Genomic DNA, 18,914 nt, shown 5'->3' with positions numbered 1-18,914 from the left:
GAAGGGTGGCTGGGGCAGACAATACCAGTGCCAGAGGCTGAGCAGGAGGAAACAAGACCCACGCAAAGGCCCTGATTAACCCTGCATTTAGACGGAACTGGTCTGTTGCTCCGAGGCAAACTGGCAAGCAAATTGCTTGCAGTTTGGACCTCTGCAAAGTCCAGCATGTCCTTGTCAATCTCTCTGACTGACAGATTGAGAGTCCAGATGGTTCAGAGTTTTCTGTGACCATGACAGTGAGTCATCCTCTCAACCATTCATGTGCTTTTCAGCTTCATTCAGCTTATTTTTCAGGCATATCTCATTTTACTCATCACTTACTCCTCTTTTTTCACACAGTGAGTGTGCCTGCTCTGAAGGGGTTGTAACCAGAGTGAAGGTATTATTTTTCCCACAGTGTCCATACAGGGGCAGAGCTCTCTGTGTAGCCCACAATGGAGAAGGGGAGAAACCTCACATGGTTTTCATCTCAAATGGCCAGCCTGTGTTCTTCAGTGCCACTACAATTTTGGACTCCTTCTGGTTCCTCAGGGCCAGCTGGGTCACACTGACGATCTCCCAGTCCTCACTGGGAGGAGGAATGCACTAGTGAGATGTTCCTCTTGGCCATCCTTACCATCCCTTTCATGGCAATATTAAGGAACTTGCGTCACGCTCCAAACTGGCAGGAGGAGCAGAGCGAGAGGCTGCTGATGCAGGAGGGTCAATCTAGCACTGGGAACAAGACTCCTAGGAGCCCAGGAAGATACTGAGAAATACTGTAAAGACCTCTAAAAAGCAGGGAACAATCAAGTAAACCATTAACTGTTGCTGCTCACCTTCTGCAAGAGTATGAAAACAAAATTTCTGGGCTTTGTGTTTATTGACTCCATGACCATCTTTGAAAGTATAATTTTAGTTCTCTGTCCCACACATCTACACTAAAATTTCAGCTTTTAATTCCTCGTGTAGTATTTTCCTATCTATCCATCATCTTGTAAATGGCTATCTCATATTCCAGGTGCCTTTCTTTTCCCTGTCCTCTCTCTTTATTTATCCTGTTGGACAATTTATATCTTCTTTGTAGCTTATGAACTTCCATCTCATTGATAAGAGCATTTAGATCTGCAGTTTGTCTTCTCTGGAAGGGTTTTGGCCTCCTTCCCAACTCTCTAGGTATGCCTGCAAAAATAGAACATGCGCATTGCTGACTTATGACCATATCTTTGAGAAATAAACTTCCTTAAACAACAAGCCACAGCCATCTGAGGCAGAAGCCAAGATACACTGGCCTTGCCACATGCCACAAAGGTCAACAGACCCAAACTGCCGGATCAGACAGGTCAGAATGCCAGAAGCAAAGGACATATAAATATAATGACTGTCAGCTTAACAATGTCAGCTGATTTCTGAGCTCAACCAGAGGGTGAAACAAGAAGCATGGTCCCAGTTCTTTTACAAGTCTCAATGAATTGAGACCTCTTTCAAACACAAGTAGTTATAGTAGTTCCTCAGAAGTTTCGCCCAGGAAATGTCCTTTAACACTCAGCTATATGGTGTATCAGGGAAGCCATCCGCAAGGTCCCAGGCAGCCAGTCACGCTGACCATGCAGAAGGTGGCAGGAAAGCTGTGAGATCTACAAAGCAGCTGAGGCCTGTAGTGCTCTCTGCTGTATTTATTAAAAAGGATTTATTAGGACATCACATTGTCCTAAGCATTGTTTGCAGAGACACAAGATCACAGCACTCATACAAGACTCGGGTCCACGCAAAGCCCTGGTGAAGCCAGAAGCCACCTAACCTGGCAGCTGAAAGAGAGCTGCAGCTGGGTCACTGATGATCACTGAATCACAGAGGTGTCAGTGAAAGTGGGCTCTGAAGATCCCCAATCCAACCTCCCACTCAGGGCAGGACTACCCTGACCACCAGATCAGAGCAGCCATGCCTTTTCCACTGACTATTAGCATCCACTCTGTACTCCACCAAGGACAGAGGTCACCCCCTCTCTGATGACCTGTCCGAGGCCTGAACCAGCTTCCTGGAGAAGCCTTTTCCTAGTTCCCAACCTGAACCTCCTGAGCTGCAACTTGTGGCCATTGCCCGTTATAATTTTGCACCACCAAGAAGTGTTTTGCCCCATCACCTTTGTGACCACCCCTTGCTCTGTTGGCCACATGCCACATGCCTTCTGATTTAGGATGCAGGTCACTCTATGATGAGCACATATAGCTGGTTCATATTCAACTTGGCATCCACCATAACATCTGTGTCCTTTCCTAAAGGACCCCAGGTCCTTTTCCAGGCTGCTCATTGTAGTAGCATGTCGTCTCTGCAGACAATCAATTACATGATTTGAAACAGATCCAAAAAACGGCAAGTTGAGGACTGGACAGAAAGGCCACTCACACAGGAGGACATTGCCTCAGCCCTTTTCCCTTGGAGACATGAGGATTTTGCCTTGCAGAACAGCCCCACGGGCCTCAGGATCCACTGTATTTGGGATGGAAGCAGAGTTTGGGGGCTGCATTCATGAAGCCCCATTGGAAGGGAGTTGTGATAGTGCTACCAAATGGCAGCTGAGACAGGAAGGAGCAGAGGGTGTGAAAACTGTAAGAGGTCTCAGGAAAGGCCTCACATAGAAAGTCTCATAGTTCTCCTTGGGACAGAGTCTTTGGGATCCAAAAGCAGTGAAAAGAAAGGCATAAATAAAGGATCAGGCTTTCTAGCCAAACCCAGATGGCAACTTGGGACCCCGCGTTCAGATCTTGACAGCAGCTGTAGGAAGTGCAGCTTGGGTGCAGTGACTCAAATCTATGTGGGGACATTCTTCTATCCTTTCTTCTCCTATTCTAAACTCAAAATCCAGGCAGGGTACAGTCAATATGCTGAAGAGCTGGGTATCCTATTCAGAGGGACCTGGACAGGCTGAAGAAACAGGCTGACAGAAACCTTCTGAAATTCACTGAAGGCAAATACAAAGTCCTGAATACGCCCATGGAGCAGGGCAGGCTGAGGGCCGACTGGCTAGGAGATAACTCTGAAGAAAAGAGCTTGACGGACAACAGATTAAACAGGAGTCAGCAGTGAGCCCTTGTAGCAAAGGCGGCCAACAGCACCCTGGGCTGCATCAGCAAGAGCACAGCCAGTTGCTTGAGGGAGGAGATTCTTCCCCTCCTTTTATGAGGCCACATCTGAAGGTCTACATACAGTTTTGGGCTACCAAATTGGGCTACCAAACCCAGTTTTGGTTACAAAAAAAGGCCTGGACATGCTAGACTGAGTCCAGTGGAGAGCCAACAAAGAAGATGTTCAATGGGGGGTTAGAGGAGAGGCCCATGAGGTAGAAGAGAGGCTCAAGGAGCTGGATTTGTTCAGCTTGGAGAAGAAAGGATGTGGGGAGACTGAATTTCATTCTCCTGTTACCTAGGGTGGCTTATAGAGAAAGCAGAGCCAAAATCCCATCAACAGTGCACAGCATTAGGGAAAAAATAACCTGTGAGAGTGGTCAAACACTGGAACAACACCCCAGAGAGATCATATCTCCATCCCTGGAGATATTAAAAATTTTACTGGATAAGTCCCTAATCATAATCAACTTGATCTAGTTTTGAAGAGGAATCTAGTCTCAAAACTGGTCATTCTTTCAGTGTGAGGTTTGACTCAGAATATGGAAAGTCTAGCAAAAAAAAAGGACAACATGAAGGATAAAGACATCAGTGGGCAAAAGGATGGAGAAGGAGGAAAAATACAACTGAAGTTAATGAAATTTATCAAAATAGTAAATATAGCAAGTAGAATGATTGTGCTAATTTTAATCAGTAAACATGAGATGGTCAAATTAAGTTTCTGCGTACAAATACAAGGGCAAAACTGAAGGAACTTGTTAAAAAATGTGGAAAAGGGCTAAAAGGAGGTAGCAATTATGAGTACGATAGAGATCAAGATTAAAGTGAAGTGACAGTGTGCATCAGCTATGCCATGGTCATGAAAAAAAGAAGGGCAAGCACTGCAGAAAAGAGAACTGAGAGTCAAAAACCATCTTGACAATCCGTCCCCCATAAGGTAGGTTGGGGTGGAAGCTTCCAAACCTCAGCATGTCAGAGTCAGCGATTGAGGATTCCTGGCAACATTTCTTTTCTAACGGTTTTCTTGCCATGAAGTCTGTCATTCAGGCTCTGTGAATAACTGCTGACATGCTACAGTCTGATATCAGTTATTATCAATAACTGGGAAGTCCTAGTTTATTAAAGGAGTAAATCTGTGCATGCTCAGAGAGGATACAACTTGCTTTCATCTGCCTTTGGTGAGAAAGAGACCTTGAGAGATCAGGTCCCTTTGACCTTGCATAGGTGGTATGAAAGTGCCACTCCTGGCAGGGCCACTATGGCCTATTATTTCACTCAGGGCCCTGACTCTAACCCTCAGTCTTTGTCATGGTACAAAGTCAATTTTAAGTATAAGGTAGTCATTCAGCTATTTCGTCCCTACATTGGGGCAGAGTCTCATCTATCTGGTCCTTGAAATCTGTTGGATTCATTTCATCTATATGTTCCATAACTTTCTGAGACTTCAGTCTGAAACAGACTCCAGTGGAGGCACAAATGGGAGATGTAAGTGTTGGGACATCTACACTGAAAACAGATGTAAACAAAATATTGGGGTTTTTTCTGCTATGACCTTAATTTCTCAGTGTACCTCTTTCACACCTTTTTCACACCTGAAGATTCTGTCAGGTTTTTTGAGAGTTTGAGAAAGGACATTTTACTAGGTTTTTCCAACCTGGTATGTTTTCAAATTCAAGATGTTCCATGATCCAGTAAGAACTGAATAATATTGACAACTCTGGACAGATTGCCTAGAGCTGTGGCTGCCCCCTCCCTGGAAGGGTTCCAGGCCAGGTTGGACAGGGCTTTGGGCAACCTGGGCTAGTGGAAGGTGTCCCTGCCCGGGGCAGGGGTGTGGAACTGGATGAGCTTTAAGGTCCCCTCCAATCAACCTAGGTAGGATGGTACAAATTCTTTAAAACAAACAGAGAAAAAATCTAGGAAAAAAAAAAAAAAAAAAAAAAAAAAAAAAAATCACTCTGCAATGCTGAAAGGGTGAAAATGTGGTGAACCCTCAGTTTTAAATAATAATGATGGTGATAGTGATAAGAACAAAGCTGATCTGAGAACAGAGGATACAGAAATGGAGATTACTGAGAGCAGTGAAAAGAAAACTCCAAATGCAATTCCAGCACAAGGTGACAAATTATTGCCATTAAAAAAAATATCAGTGCCAGCTTTTGATCTCAACTTTTGAGGCCTCCACCGGAATATGGAGAACACTGCTGTTCGTCTGTGTTCAGGGATGATTTGCTCAAGTCAGAAGATGTATGCAGATGGTATCATGGTCTGTTCAAGGTAGAGGAGGGCAAGCTCTATTTAAAAAGAGTGAATAAGGTTAGTTTGTTCAGTCCAACAAAAGAGAGGGGGGAAAAACTAACAAATAATTTCCAAAGGTAAATACCAAAAGGGAGGACAAATGGAAATAAATTACCATAAGGAGGAATATCAGGTGATTTTCAATTATCAGATCTGGCTAACACAGCCTCCTAGTTGGAATAATAAGTCAGAGCCTCTGACAAAGTTAACACTGATTTATTTACTTTATAGTGGGATCCCTGTGACACAGCTTTCTGCCACTCAAATTCAGAGGTCTTTTCTAAGGTCAGGAACGAAGTCTGGGAGAACAAATGACCAGGAGACACTGAACTCAGAAACTCTTGGCTGCAGTAAATGCCAGTCTGGAGTGACTGGCTGTACAGTTATTTTGGCACTTCGTTGTCCCTACCCTTGGCCATTCTCTTTCAATAGCCAAACTAGAGTGAACTTCGTACACTGCATGATAGTGCACTCATGTACTGGGCCAGCAGTAGGGCAATGAAGAAAGCTTTAATTAAGACAGTGCACTCATTTGAACTAACAAGGCAGCATTACACAAGCTTTAAGTGCTACCAACATCCTCTGCCTTAGAATAGGAGGTCCCAATTCTTACCTGCTAGCAAGACCCCCATACAAGGGGTAACGGCTTTAAACTGACAGAGGGCAGATTTAGATTAGATCTAAGGAAGAAATTGTTCCCTGTGAGGGGGGTGAGGCCCTGGCACAGGTTGCCCAGAGAAGCTGTGGCTGCCCCCTCCCTGGAAGGGTTCCAGACCATGTTGGATGGGGCTTTGGGCAACCTGGGCTAGTGGAAGGTGTCCCTGCCCGGGGCAGGGGTGTGGGACTGGATGATCTTTAAGGTCCCCTCCAACCCAAACCGTTCTATGATTCTATGATCCTTTAGCTAGAAATCACAGATTGGTAGATTGGTATTTCATGCAGACAGAAATACCACTTTTGTGTGTCTGTCTTCTCGTCTGCCAGTCATAGTGATGATTCTTCCGTCATTCGGTGCGTACGTGTGTGTGTGTGTATCTGTGTACATGTCTGCGTGACAGCGTTTTATTGGGACCTGCTGAGTGCTTCAGGGCCTCAGAATCACAACAGTTGTCCTAGGGTTCATGACCCTGCTGACTAGTGATCAAGAATGCGGAAACCTGTGTCCCAAAGAGTATCCACTCCACCTCCTTCGGCATCCGGCTGACAATTGAGCTGACAGCAGAGCTAATGCTCCAACATGCTGCGTCTCGTGGGCTGAGTACCCTGTCACACACTATAAATTACACACAGCCAGTTTTAACACCTCTTGATATAGTTATGCATAAAAGCTTTCAGTCCCAGTGTCTCTGTAAGTGGTCAGTGCATCTGCCTGTCCAAACAGGTGTCAATAAGGAAATAACCCCCCTGGTGAGAGGAATTTTAGAAGCTGTGACGAGAGGTCGCAGTTGTGGGGCGGACAGTGTGAATGTGGCTGTGTGCACCTACTGACACCCCTGGGCACTTGGCTTCAAGGACGGGAGCGCTCTCTGCAAATAGATCTCCCTGGCAGAGGCCTGTGCCAAACACAGCAGCTAAAACAACAACAGTACTTGTACTGTGCCTTTTGGTTAAGAACATTTTGCTGGACCATGAATCCCCAGACTGTTTCCTAAGGAGGTGGGAGCTATTGCATGATTTGTTTAACATAAGAAATGAGCATTCCTGAGGCAACTACTATAAAAACCTTTCTCCAGACTTTAGGACAAAACACACACAACCATTCTACAGTCCACAGTCCCTTTCAGAGCTACAGAGAGAATCCAGAGGCTCTCTGATTAATTTCTCCACGTTTGATGAGATGCATTGACTAATTGCTTGTGAATCAGAATCTCAGTGTTACCATTCAGAAAGGAAATTCATCATGGAAATAGTAGTCAAGAAGCAAAACCAAACAGAATTCTCTTCATACTCATCAATCAGATTTTTCTCAGGCTCCAGCATCCCCCAGAGGTGAAGGAGTGCCTTGCTTTCACTTATTTGGATGAAGTGGGAGAAGCAGACGCAGGGTGGGGCACTGAGACCAGTGTCCTGCTGTGTGGCTCCCTCAGCAGCCTCAGGGCCAGCACGCTGCTGTCACCTGGCCGTTTGCAGCTGACTCTCTGCGAGTATGGGCTGGGCCAGCCCCACGTTACTCTGCAACTTCCCAGCACACACGTTCCTAGTGAAATGGTCCAGCAGAGCAGGTACTCCAGCTAGTACCAGAACCCATCTCCCTTTCACACTGACCGTTGTTCTCTGCACTGTACACGGCAGGAAGGTGAGCGGGCCCATGATCAGGGCTGCTGGGTAGCTCATGACCTACAGCATGACCACAAGTCACCCTGAGATGTCACTCCTGTGCTAGGCTTTTTGTCTCCATTGACACGGCTGCAGCATACTTTTCAGATCACCTATTAGAACGGTGTAAAAGAGGGTAACTCCATGTTAAAGCTCCTTACTTGACACCGTAGAGGAAGAACTGGACCTGGGAAGTTGTGATCCCAACACAGCCTTTCAGAACACACCATCCAAAGATGTCTCTGTTACTCTGCGCTACAGTCTGTGTGGTGAATAGCTCCCCTGAACCATCAATTACAACACACAATTAGCTCCACTAAGCGAGAGTGTCACAGCAGTCCTGGCAAACTGCCCTTCCTCCCACTCCTCCCTCATTAGGCTACTCTTCTCTTGCTAGATCTTTAATTAGTTTGTCATCAGCAACTTGGCCTGGCTTGAACACCCTGCATTCTCCCAAATGAAACCATATAAGACAGATGGGACACCAAAATGATCAAAAGAGTAGGGTGAGAAGACATGCAAAGCAATCAGTATGTCTGACTTCAGGAACAGGCTTGCCAGGGGCAGTAGTAAGATTTCAGCAGTCTTGGACAAACCAGGGATGTCAAAATGTAGGTTGGCTGAGACCCAGCAATGTCATTTCAGCAAATCCACTGTAGGGCCAGCAGAAGGGAAAGACAAAACCCAGCAAAATCAGTAGCCTTGAGAAATAAAGGCTGTAACAAATTATTGTACCATTAAAGTGAAGAGCCCAGCCATGGTCAACCCACCAATTCAGCTCGGAGGAGTTTCACAAGAAAGTTTTGTTTACACCTCGCCTGACTCCCTTGCTTTTGCTAATTCAGAAGCCAACACTTGGCCTCAAATCACCTTTTCCCTGAACCCTGTGGCTGGGCTGTATTCCCCCTGTCTGCCACCCACTGAGCTCAGCAGATGCTCCATGGCGCCACCGCAAAACATTGAGCCACTACATGGAAGGAGGGGAGGGCAGCAAAAATGCTGGATGGGGAGGACAGCCCATAAAATATACACCTGTTGTCAACCAGCAGCCAAGGCTTATGTCAGCCTGCTGCAAATATTTTCCCTTCCACCTCAGTGACCTTTTCAATCACACTTCATGAGGGAGACTGCTCCCATTAAGTGCTACTTGATCCTCTGCTAATGCAGCAGTTATGAAAGGACCACAGCACTTGTCACCAGGATAAACACCTTTGCAGTGGGAGGAGGCTGCCGAGAAGGGGCACACACCCGCTCTCCCCTCTGCTTCCTCAGGTCCCTTTCCCTCTGTCTGCCCATTACCACTGTTACGGCCCCACATTTGGACAAGGAAAGCTGAGCTTGACTGAAGCATAACCACTGTCTCTGCATCTGCTGTCTCGGCAGGCTTAGGTGCCAGTGCCTAAACTAGCACACAAAGAAGAGAGTCTGATTTTCAGATCAGTTAAATGTTCCTCTGCAAGACAGCGATTCAGGAAAGAACACTGGATGTACTACTCTGTCCCTTCAAGGCTCTGGATCACAGAGGCTCAATTAACTTTTATGAAGATGGCTCCTACTGCAGCCATCCACTGTCCAGTCAGGTCTGAGAGCCCGTTTGAGCTTTCAGCTTTACTGCCCTCAGAAAAAAAAAAAGGTCTTGGGGGAGCATGAACCCCTATTCCTGGCTGCAGTGCTCCTTGGCACTGCCCTCAGTCTTCATCTGTGTGACTGCAGCTTTTGGCAGCCTGTGTGGGTGGCACACAGAGGGTGACCCGAACAGGATCTCCAAGGGGCTGGGACTAACAGTGGGTGGGGACTACTGCCCTGCAGGACTGGCGCAAAGGAAAAGAGCTTGGAGGTCAGGGCAGCCTCTCCTCCAGGAGCATGCAGAATGATGGCCACCACTCTGGGTACTGGGAGAGGTGAGATCCTGGAGGACGTGGATCCTTGGTTTGATCTGGTGCCATGTTTCTCTGGCCTCTTGAGAGTGCAAACTAGTGCTGCCATTAACGTCCTGCCAGCTGGCTCCTTCCAGCTCCTGGTGGAGTGACCAGCACTAAGGTATTTCACTAGTCCTTTGGAGAGGGTGAATTCATTTCTCTGCCCCAGAACAGGACTGTACACACACAGAACCTACCTCTTCAGCCCTGCAGACAGACCTAAGCACCCCCAAAAAGGGACTGACTTTGGAAGAAATAGCACACATAGGCAAATTAATGTGAATTAAAAGGTACTGAGCATCTGCACTGAAATATTGGTCAAAGGAGAAGAAAAAGCAGTAAAGTCCCTTTCTTTTCCAGCTGCTTTCTCGCTCCAGCCCTTGCTCTCTAAATTGTGGTAGAGACCTCCTGGGTCTCGGGGAGCAAGAGAGCACCTGCAGCCAGCAGAAGTAGCTGGGCTGTCATGGGCAGCTGTGATGGATGGTGATGTTTGTAGCACTGTTTGTGAGCCATTTGGGCTCGGGGTGCCTGGACTGTGAGTATTCAAGGTGTGCGTGCCACTATCTGTCTGACCTGTGCAGTATGCGATGGCTTTTGGGCAAACAGGACATGAGTCTGCAGAGATGCTTAAGTTTTAGCTGTCTTGAGTTTGAAATAAATCCCTTCTGGAAAAGACATCTACAGAATGGTGCTATGCTGTGCACTGCTTCCTCTGCAATGCCTTGAGCCACGTCTGTGTCATAAAACACAGAATCACGAAGGGAAGGGACTTCAGAAGTCTCTAGTCCAAGCCCAAACTTCTCAAGAGTTGTACCTGCTAAAGTATTTTTGCTAGGCTAGAGCTCTGTCATGGGAGCAAGCAGAAAAAATGGCAGTGGTTTACAGGATCGCAGCTCCCTGCACCAGTACAAGGTGGTTATTGTGAACACAAGGTTAATCCCTGCCACTGGGACAGCCTGCAGACCTGGCCACCGCTCCTATGGACTATCTGGCCATCCCTGTACCACCAGTCATGAGTACTCCCCAACGAGGAAAGAGTCATCAAGACTGGGAAGAGACTATGAAATCTGCCCAGTGCAGCAAGACCAGTTTTCAGGAGAATTTTTTTTATTTCTGTTGCATGTGAGGTAGAAGACCCATAGAAATCTAAGGGGGTCTCAGAGCACACCAAGGGTCCTCCTCCAAGAGTTTGGAGGAACCAAGCACTGAACAGCAAGCAGCGAAGGTTCCTGCTGAGCAACTGCACATCAGCAGCAGCGTTCTGTAGATAAGGAGGAATAAGGGCAATAATGGAGACACTCTCCACTGTTTAAATCCCGAGATTTCTGCCCATCTGACATGCAGCTGACTGGGCTTTCCCTCAGCTTGCACTGTGCGTGTAGAAAAGACAAATGATACTGCTCTGGGAGATCAGACTGCTGAAATATAAAGGGAGAGATGTTATCTTAGCTCCCAGGAGAAATTTCCTGGCATGTGACTGCCATCCAGGTGGTGGTAACTGGTTATAATTTATTCAGGTAGAAATGCCTCTTCCCACTCTAACAACGTTTTGTTTGTTCTGTCCTGAATAACAAGCCCACCAATGCCCTGGAAATGATGATTCGGAACATATGTGCAGAGTTCCTAATACTGTGCAATGACAAGAAGTTTCATCAACTCAGATAAATATCCCTGCCTCCTCAGCAACAGTCCCTCATGCTTCAGATATCTCACTTCCCCTACCTGCCAACATGTGAAATCTATAAATAGGGCCAACTGGGAGAGGGACAGGGGATGTACACTGCCACCCACTAGATATGTAAGGCGAGGGCATACGTTTGGAGGGAGCTAGTGGTTACTAAACAACACAGCACTAGGCAGCAGAGGCCTGACCCTGCAAGGCGGAGGCAGTCTGGCAGATCACTACTCAATCCGGAGCTGCCTCCAGAGCAGAGTGGCTCTGGGCATTTCTCCAGCTCCTCTCCATCCCAGAGGCACAGGTCTGCACTGCTCCACACCTGCAGCAAGGAGCCCCCCATCCCCACAGCTGACCAAGCTGAGCTGATGGTGAGGTTCAGGAGATGCTGGCAATGCCCGTGGGGTGCAGCGCTCACTGACCTCGATGTCAGTCTTTCCATTGCTGCCTTTGTGTTCTGAAGCAGGATACCAACAAGTATCTACCAGCACCTTCCAGTAATCTACCATTATCTTCCAGTGTTGCACCAAACACCCTCTGGCACAGCAGTCCCCATCCCTGTCTCTCTGCACAAAGGCTGCTCTCGGTGGTTCGCAAGTCCTGGCAGTGCAGGTCACCCCTGTTTCCATAGCAAGGCCAAATACCTCCCTCCACAGACTTTCTTGTACAGCCAGAGGCTGAATCTTGCTCTACATTACACACCCCTTTCTCACTGAACCCAAAAGAGCAATGGAGGGAAACGGGATTTTTGGCTCACTCCTCCTGCTCATGGGACCATTTGTTACACAGATCCAGAAGCCCAGAACAATCCAGTGCAGGTCTCAGTGATGTGGAAGCATTCAGTGGTGGTGTGTCACATTTGCACAGGCCACTCCTGTCAAAAAATACCACTTGGAGACTACTCCTGAAAAAATCCTGACCAAGCAGAAAGCCACTGCAGCAGTAGTGCAGAGCAGCTTCTATGTCCAGGCCCTCTTTTGTCCTCCCCTCCAAGCAGAAGGCTCTTTGACAAGTATGAAATGGCTGTTTGATGAGTACAGAATAACCCGCTTTCCAACCAGTGTCTGCTTGCTGGTAAAAGCTGTTAATTGCCTCGTATAGTCTTCTGTCAGCAACATTATCCCTCCCGTCCTGCTGAGACTGGGATGAGAGATGGTCCTGTTCAGTGGCTGCAGTGAGACATGGAGAGGGGGAAGATGAAATATAATATGAGAAATAATATCTACAGTAGCAAGCAAGGCTAACTGAAAAGCCGTAAGGGAAGCAGGATTCCAAGGAGAGAGGAATGCTGGGGGATGAAGAGCATGGACTTCTCTTGACAAAGGTCCAGGATCATTTTGAAAGTGCCCAAGAAATTATTTTTTAAAGTCTATTTTTAATACAACCTACATGTGTGACGAGAGCGCTGCCTGCCACACCACTATCTTATTACTTCCAAGATTAGCAACAAAAAGATTAATTTAGACAGGATGGAATATTTTCTACCAAAACTGTCACTGCCTTCTGGGGAGCAAGTCTGACCTGAAAAGATCACGTACAGGGAAATCCCACACCACAGGCAGTCCCTCATGGATGGGAGTCCCCTAGCTGGAAATACAACAGTTTGGGTTAATTTCAGCACAGCTGGGGTGACTGCTGATGACATCATGTGACTGTAATAAGTCACTATAATTGATCATAAATATATGTATTCCACTATAGCTGACAACAAAAGCTGTGGAGACAACAGTGGATGAGGCCTACATGCCTGTTGTCTGAGGAAAGGTGATCAAGCAGCTATTAAATACTAAAATGAGTCTTTGGTTCAGGAGGTTCCTGAGACACAGATGGACCTGTGAACCAGGGAGTGAATCTTCATGCACTAGCACGGCTCTCGTGCCCTGCCCTGCACATTGCTGTCACACAGAGGGAGAAGCAGGCTGTTTGGCTGGATGCTCTGCTGGGAGGCCATGTAGGTGTTCTTATGTACCTGTATTGAAGTGACCCCTGCGATATGGGGAGCCTTCAGGAGGAGCTTCCCACCTGCATGGCAGTGCTTGCTTTTCTGGCTTACACTTTAATTCCTCCAAGTAATATGGAAATAAAAGGATTATGATCACTCCCTGTCCATTGTCAAGAGCTGCAAAACCCAGTGACAAACCCTCTCAGCCCTCTCTAGTGCTGGTGCACACAGAAGGTGACAGGCTGCTGGAGCTGGAGCCTCTGTTGCCCAGCTCCTTGAGGCTCAGCCCTGAAGCAAGAGGCAGAACTCCTGTTCATACTGATGGACACGCAGGGATGGCCCATCTGGGGACACCCAGATTAAAAGCTGATGGCACAATGGAGAAGGCACAGCGTTTGGGTTGTACTGAGGGAACTTGCTCGCTTATCAACATTTCTGCATTCTCTTCTTTGCCAGAGACATTGATCATATACTTTACTTACACTGAAAATTACCTCCTCCAAAGACAACTGAATCATTTCTCCAAGTTGCTACTAACATTTCTGGAGAGCACTCTGCTCCAAGGGAGCCAAATACAGACAGGCTTCTGCAACCACAGCCCCCTCCCAGCCCCACCAGCCCTTTCACACCCTGGAAATTCATCCTGCTCAGGGGTCTCCACAGCAATCACTTCATCCTTTCCAAAACAGAGCGGCTGTTTAGCTGTGGCTCAGCATGGCAGGTCAGAAGATGACGAATCTCATATCCAGTTGAGACTTGGGAATTTTTAGGGAAACAAAACGCCAGCTGTGTAAGCTGGAAGAGGGCTGAGACACCTGGTTCCATACTGCCGCTCCCAAAACTGCACCAAGCAACCCTTCCAAACATGGGGACTTGGCTTTAAACTGCCTCCAAAGCAGTGAGCTCTGGCAAGAGAGGCTTCCTTGGTCTCACATGAAGTATCTTCCCCCACTCTGAACAAGGAGGGATCCCTGACTACCAGCCCAGCTCAGCAGCTCTTAGCTGATGGAGTTTACAGGAGTAGATCACCTGTGTGAGGTGGGGTGGGATGACTGCAGCCCAGCTGGAGCATGACCTTAGAAGGCAGAACCAAGTCACAGCAGGCCTGATGCCAATAATACACTTAGGCCTAAATGTTCCCGTGTTTCATGTCATTCCATCAAAAATCTTGGAGAAACTTATTTTTGGCTGAACCAGGTGTCACAGAAAAGAGTGCCAACTGCAGTGTTTCTCTGTTAAGTCAGGAGGAGACTCAGTGCAGAGATAGGTGCAAAGCAACCAAACAGCAGAGGACTGTCACCAGAGGCTGCAGCCGCTCAGTCTCACAAACATGATCTATCACACCCAGGCTGCTTTCATTCCTTCCCCTCTTCCCCCACATCACACACACATTAGCAGGAGTATAGCAGGAGGGGTGTCACGGATGCTTCGCAGACACCCAAATGTGCTGTAAGTGCCACCTCTGTAGGCAGTGCTCTACACTGGTGGCTTAGAGGATGAAAACGTTATGTGTCTGGCTCTGCAAAGTCTCTGTCTGCCCCAGCTCCATAGGAGCACAGTCCCCTACCCCTTCAGATGGCAGCTCCAGCGGATAAGGCTACTTCTCAAGCTCCTGGGTGGTTCACAGTCAGGCTGCATCACCACACAGGCTCCAAGACAGAGCATCCGCTCTTGAAAAATACTTCTGGCCACAGAGACTTCCTTTTTCCCTCTAACAAGGCTTGTGTTCTTTACTTGGGAAAGCACATCGAACTCAAGCAGCTGGAAGCAGTGTGGACCAGTGGCTAGAACACTGCCCTGGGGCAGCAGCTCCGTCTTCTAGTCTTTGCCCTGCAAGAGGCTTGGGTGAACTTGGACAAGGCCTCTCTCTTCAGCTTGGACCTCTCTCTTCTCCTGTTTGTATTTCAACTGGAAATGGTTTCCAATCCAGGGGCAGAAGCAGCCTATGAAACGGTTAAATGCCACTGAGGTGGAGAAGCATGAGTCAAGCCCTTTGGGACATAAGCCATGTCTGGGTTGTTTCCCCCCCACCGCTCCAGACACCCTGCCGCCAACACTACGGGTCTCCTCACCATCACGCTTCAAGGTGTGAGTGAGCAATTGCTGCACAGCTGTGAGCCCTGAGACCCAACACCAAATTCCACGGTCCAAATTTATCCTTTCATGGTTGTTATATTAATGGTTGTTCTCTACCCCATTCATCCCATGGGAGGTCATGCTTGACAGAGGGTCCTTCACAACGCCAGCCTGTCTGTGCATGACCAAAGGACACACACTGACACTGTATCTCCCGGGTTATCAGTCCAGCCTGCTGGAAAAGCCACATCTCCTGTCAACCCCCACGCGCACACCAGCTGCTCCTGACTCTGATTGACAACGTTTGTCCATTAACATATGCTCAGAAATCTCTATGAGGCTTCTACACGTCTTTTTAAGATCGTCAGGTCTTTCAGGTTGAGATCTTCATGCACTCTCACAAGCAGTTCTTGTGATTCTCACAAATTCTTCAGCCACCCTCACAGCAACCCTATAGCACTGCTGCGTACCAGTGGATTGAGGAAACTGAGGCATGTCACCAGAAGCCACTTCCTTGGCGTTGTAAGGGAGTTGACAGCAAAAAGAGAGGAAGAATTGCTACTCCTTGGTCTAACCAACCATCCTGTGCAAGGAAGAGAGCTCAGGCAGGTTGGCCCAATGCCCAAGCACTCTTGCATCCTCTCTTGCCAGTTTACAATTCTGAAAGCATTTTGCAAGCAAATTTAATTTCGTGCTTAATACAAAGACGAGATCATTTTGTTGCAGGTGAAGAATGAAGTCTCTTCTCCCTGAATTACAGGATATGCCTTTTACAGTGGTAGGAGGTATCTCTAAGATATTTACGAGTCAATCTGTTTGTTTACAATTTAAAATAAATTGCCCTTTAAATATCTGGCAGCTGATATGACCCCATCATTGTGCTGAAAGATTTACAGAGTAGTTGCTAACACCCATTTCCAGAAAGAACAAGGACAGGTTGTTCTTGTGTGTCCGTAGCCACTGGTCATGTTAACAAAAATGCCACCTGTCCTTCAGAACATGACACCATGAATACCAGTAACAATTAATTACACCAGTAAGGGGAGAGTTCAGGGCATTCACAGCAGCACCTGATGCATTTCCCCTCTTATACATATTTGTGTTTCTTTGTTTCCTACACTGGTCTCCGATTCCCTCTCCCTCCATGCCAAATGAACTGTGTTTGGCCTCTATTCCCAGGACACTGCCTGTGGAAAGCTCCTCTGAGGCACCTGTCTGCTGCCAACACAGTGAGAGGCAGAAATCAGGAATGAACTGCCCCACAGTGTCATTGTTAATCCTGCGGTCTCCAGAGTACGATGAAGCCTCTTGCCAGACCCCTGTGTAAATCACAGATCTCTGCAGGCCAGTTTCACTGACTAACATCAGCCCAAATTACTCAGAATCCAGGGCAAGATCTCTAAGGGTGCAGGACCCACTACTGCAGCTAGATTTTTGAAGGGACCTGCATTCAGCACTCTTGAGAAATTCAGGAAACATGACCACAATCTGTTGGATCTCAATAGTGGTGCACTTAGATATGAGGACAAGATTGAGCAACAAGCTGAGAGACATAAAGTAGCGAATTCTGCTCCATCAGCCAAACTCTCTCTTATTCCACTGTTGCTGTGCTTTAAACAAAGTGACAGGGATGACATCTGGAAGACAACTGAGCTGGCTGCATCCAAGTTACCTGGGGCAGGCAAGAGGGGTGCTGGGCAGGGGGAAAGCCAGCAAGAAAGGGAACAGAAAACGGTCTCCTGGAGGTGCTGTGTGTGAGATCTTCCTCCCATGACTATGAAGGAAATACACATGCAGCTAAACTCTCTCTTCCAAGGAATTGGAAACCAGTCTCCTGAAGAAGGGACCTGAAAGTAAAATGCAACTTTCAAGATCACCTTATGTTCGGTGGGTCTGTCTTTGAAGCACTGACCTAAAAACCTGATCCCTGCATTTGGTGTCTCAGCTGCCTGGGCCATTCCTTTATTTACTCCAAAGGGATCACTCAGTGTCTTGTCACCAGTTCAGGCTGCTTCCTCCAGGTGTCATCCAGCTTACTGCAGCCCCACAAGAAGCAGTGATGTGTACCTTTGGGCTGCAAAAGAACACGAAGAAACAGATTGCTGTGACAACAGGCATGTCAGAGAAGATAAAAATACCTCCTCACCAATCATGCGGGGAATGTTAGTAATATAAAATCCCCGTGGTCATCTGGCTTTCAAATCTGTAAAAACTCAGACATTTCACAACATTGACAGTGTCCCACAGCCAGGCCTAAGGTTCCGCTCTGAAGTGGGATCTGCAAGTTAGCACCAAAGAGGTTCTTCCGCTCGGCAACACTGGAGTAGGAGGAAGGAATTAGAAGTCCCTTGTGCCTCTAATACCCAGGATTATTCTCATGGAATACTTCCTTGGATCCGTCCAGCTGATGTAGGCCACGGTCCCATAACAGACTCCAACTGAGTGTGGGGGGAATGCAGCTGTGACAGGGTCAGGATTTTACACATTATGGCAATGGGGTGAAAAAACACTTTTACATCAGTAATTCCCATACATGGGTGCATGTGGGACATTTTAAAGGCTGGCAGTCTTCACAGTATATACATTCTACAAACCCTAAAACAAGAAAATCAATTTATCCCCTCCTAAAAACTTAAAACTATCTATGCCAGATAGACATTCCCCTGTGATTTACATGTATTTATGCCTGAATATATCTCACCTCAGTCTTCTCACTTTTATTTTCATCAAAAAGCAAACTCTGTCAGGACATCCCTCCCATGGCGGGACATGGCTCCACACAGCATTTGTTGCAGACAGGTTCCTGTCACGGCGGTGGGATGGGGCTGCAGTGGAGCTACAGAGACACGGCCAGAAACGCCTGCCCCTGCCCTGGCCCACCCAGGCGAGGCACAGCTGCTCCAGCCACAAGGTTTCAAGAAGTTTTAAACCAGAGGTCTAGAGGTTGGGGTCTCTTCCCCCCCACCCCCCCTTTCATCAGTGGATGCTTTTTACCTGAAAGAGAATCAGCTCCTGACTTTATCCAGTGCCACGACATAAAGCTCAGGCAAATCAGAAGGAAAAAAAAAAAGATAATACTTTGGGCCACCCAGCTGCAGAACGGAGCTTCCCAGGGAGCTGCCACAGGAGCAGGTCCAAGGGTATTTGCATGCCTGAATTTAAGGATGGGGCCAGAAAATGGGGCAGGACTCAAGATACTTCTGTAGCCACATCTCAGAAATGTTCTCTTTGGGCAAACACAAGACCCCACGGCCTTGGAAAGGCACAACATTCTTCTTGGCACAATGATGGAGCAAAAATGAGTCACTGGTTTCCAATACAAGATTGCAGACCTGCGGCCTTTGAGCCTAGAGGATCGGGATTATCATTTAGAGCCACACATCAGCCAAAAAATACAACGCAGGGCACTGCTGTGGCCCGCGTTTCCCCTTTGCTGGACACCGCAACACCTTCGGCTGCCTCGCGCGGCCCGCTGAGGGGAGAGCCCGCGGCTCTGAGGGGGAACGGGGCTCTCCCGCGGCTCAGCCCCAGGACGGGGCAGCCGGGCCGGCCCGACGAAGGGGAAGGCAGGCGGGAGGTGCCCA

General features: G+C 47.7%; 1 protein-coding gene across 1 annotated transcript in view; it reads right to left on the bottom strand.

Annotated features, from left to right (window-relative positions):
* IGFN1 (immunoglobulin-like and fibronectin type III domain containing 1) overlaps nucleotides 1–18,088 on the bottom strand; it is a 61,350-nt gene extending 43,262 nt beyond the window's left edge. The window contains 2 exon segments of the mRNA XM_026864537.1: nucleotides 17,243–17,404; nucleotides 18,032–18,088. The gene's annotated coding sequence lies outside the window, so the exon portion shown is untranslated.
* Nucleotides 18,089–18,914: the final 826 nt, after the last annotated feature.

Source organism: Athene cunicularia (assembly GCF_003259725.1).
Source record: "Athene cunicularia isolate RWA chromosome 26 unlocalized genomic scaffold, athCun1 chr26_part2, whole genome shotgun sequence".
NCBI classification, from domain to species: domain Eukaryota; kingdom Metazoa; phylum Chordata; class Aves; order Strigiformes; family Strigidae; genus Athene; species Athene cunicularia.
This window is presented reverse-complemented; position numbering and strand designations above follow the sequence as displayed.